The sequence below is a fragment of the Triturus cristatus genome, chromosome 1_1, assembly GCF_964204655.1.
Source record: "Triturus cristatus chromosome 1_1, aTriCri1.1, whole genome shotgun sequence".
NCBI lineage: Eukaryota > Metazoa > Chordata > Amphibia > Caudata > Salamandridae > Triturus > Triturus cristatus.
In genome coordinates, this window is record NC_140579.1 from 114,734,224 (window position 1) to 114,737,187 (window position 2,964).

A 2,964-nucleotide genomic window follows, 5' to 3' on the forward strand; every position below is an offset into this window, starting at 1 on the left:
CTGCTCGAGAAGACTCAGCCTCACGGAGGTCTGGGTCTGGGTCCGGCGGCTTCTGCTTGGACTTGTCGAAGGTGATTTTCGGCTGCCGCGTGTCCGGTTTGCCCATGGCCGCTCACCGGACGCCACCCGGCGCCGGTAGTATGTGTGGGCGGCCGAGCCGCGAACTCCTCACACTGCACCAGTCGCCGCCAGTCGCCGCCAGTCGCCAACCACCAGCGTCTCGTCGAGGGCAGCAGGGCGGTTAGGCCTCGTTGGTAGGTAGGAGGGCTGGGTCCCCAGTGGCGGGGCACGCATAGGGCACAGAGAAACGGACCAAGCGGGGAGAGTCACAGCGCAGGCCGTCGGAGCAGGCCAACACTAGTACAGCCGTTCACTGTCCGCATCCCAGGTCAACGCCCCAACATCACTGCAGTATGGTCGGGGCATGCACGGCAGCCGACCACGACTCTCCGATCGTCGCCCTGGAACCTTCGACCATAGAACTATTGCTTCAGGGAAAATGGCCGCCACTGCAATCATCCGATCGGGCCCGGCACTGTTCACCGGCATTCAATCCAGGGGCAGGCGAGAGAAAGGAACAGATCAGAGTCTCAGACCATGAGGTTCGGCAACACATGCTCCCAGAGCAGGGCCCAGCAGCGCCTGCCGATCGCAAGCATCAAGACCTTTTGCGCCGTCCCCGGTAGCCAGCTAGCTCCCAGAGCGCAGCAGTGCGTTCGGGCCTCTCCCCTAGACGCACCTCCAGTCCACGTTCGGTGTCCCTCCACACCAGCCGCCGCTGTCTCAGCTTCACTGTTTCAGCCGTAGGGGGTGAACATCCGGCGGGGCGCGCGTCTCCTGGGGCGATCGAACAGCCTCTGCCTCACCCCTCGAACAGGTTTCGGGCCCTCCACACGCAAGGCCCCGGCTCTCGCGATTGTTGTAGGCCGCCGCGTCTCCGTGCTTCCCGCGGGCCGCTCTCCGCCCACGTGTCTCCGACGGGGTCAGAACAGCCAGAGCACAGGGCGGACACTCTGGACTACCGTCTCGGGCGGGGAGGTCCGAGCTCGCACCCCAGTTCAGCAAATAATTGAAGGATTTCTGTGCTCGATCGGCGGAGCTGCGGTTTCAGGCAGCCATTCCGCTCGGCAGCCAAGCCACGCCCCCCTGTCCCAGTTGACCTTTAATTCCGAGGCCACTCTGAAGACATCTAATATACGGAGGAGTCAAGGTCCGGTGTCAGCCGGTCGAGATAGGAACAGCAGGATATTGTCAGCATAGAGGGCTATTCGATCTTCTGTTGTAAGGCCCCAGTCAAATCCCCAGACCTGGGCATCGCACCGGATCTAGACCCCCAAAGGCTCCATGACGAATGCAAACTGAAGGGTAGAAAGGGAAAATCCCTGTCTGGTGCCCCTCCTGATGGTAAAGCTATGGGACTGCACCCCATTGACACACACCCAGGCCTGTGGACCAGGGTAAGGGACCCTGATGAAGGCACGAAACTTGGGTCCAAACAACATCCCAATATGGGTTTCCTCCAAATACGACCAGCTGTTGGTATCAAATGTCTTACCGAAATCTATGAATATATGAGCTGTCGGACCACCCAGGGCCTCAGTGTGAGCCAGTGCCAGGGGCACCCTACGAATACAGCATCTGGTACTACAGCGTGGAATAAAACCACATTGGTCCGGGTGGACCAGATGCGGAATGACCCATAGCAGGCAGTTGGCAAGAGGTTTTGTGAGTAACTTCATCTCCATATCAATAAAGGAGATGGGCCTATACAATGCATGGTCATGGCGAGGGCAGCCTGGCTTGGAAGGGACCAACAGCGTTGCCAGGTCTACTCTGGTGGGAAATGACCGTTCGAGTTAGCCTCAGTAAATAAGTTGAGTAGGTGACGGAGAACATCCAGCCAAAGCTTGCGGTAGTATTCCACTGGGTAGACACAGCGTCTTTCCAGAATTTAGATCTGCCAATGTGTTTCCCAACTCCACGAGAGTAATGGTTTGTTTCAGGGCCGCCCTGTCTTCCACCGCCAGTTGGGCCACCGAAGGTCGACTAGCAGATGTGTCAATGATTCACGTTCTGGGTAGACCAGTACCTCATATAACTTTCCGTAATATCGGGCAAAGACCTCTGCAATCCCCTGGGAATCCTCAACCATTTGCTCAGCCTCATCTGCTATGCTTGGTATCACCCTAGCTACTGAATTCTTCAAGGCCAACCAGTGTAAGAGCTTGCTCGATGTCTCCCCCCATTCCTACACTCGCCGCACTGAGGCCATCCAGCCCTTCCGAGCTTCCTCCATGCATAGTTAGAGCAGCATCGCTCCATCGAGCTCTAGCTGGTGCAGCATCTGGTCTATCAACCTACTGGGGTCCCCCCCTACCGCGCCAGTATTGAGGCTTCCATTTCCGTTATGCAGCTCCATTTTTCAGGGTCCATTCCCCTAACTACGGATCGGGTGATACCTCTTATTGAGGATTTGCATGCGCCTCACAAAACCCCAGCGACTCTACTGTGCCCCTTTTATGTCTAGGAAGGCGTATGGCTCGTCAATCAAGTAATCCGTAAACTGGTGGTCCACCAGGAGTCATGCATCAAGGTGCCACATTGGACGATTCCTCACTTATGGGGCACCAAAGAGAGTCAGCACCGGTGCATGGTCTGACATCCCGTGGGGGAGTATCTGTGATCCCGTTGAGTAGAGGAGATCTTTAGCTGGAAAAAACAATCTATATGAGACAGCGACCCTTGTGCTGCCGAAGCATGTGCATATTCTTGTTTCCTGGAATTTCAAACCCGCCAGGAATCACTGAGTCTCAGCCCTCTTGACCATTCCACCAGACCCTTCCCTGCCTTGGGGGACCATCCCGAGCTCCATCCCAGTCTACGCCAGTTCACTCTACCTGGGGGTGAACAAGGCTGAAATCCTTCATCTGCAGAGGGTTCAAAATGCGGCTGCTAGAACTCTTC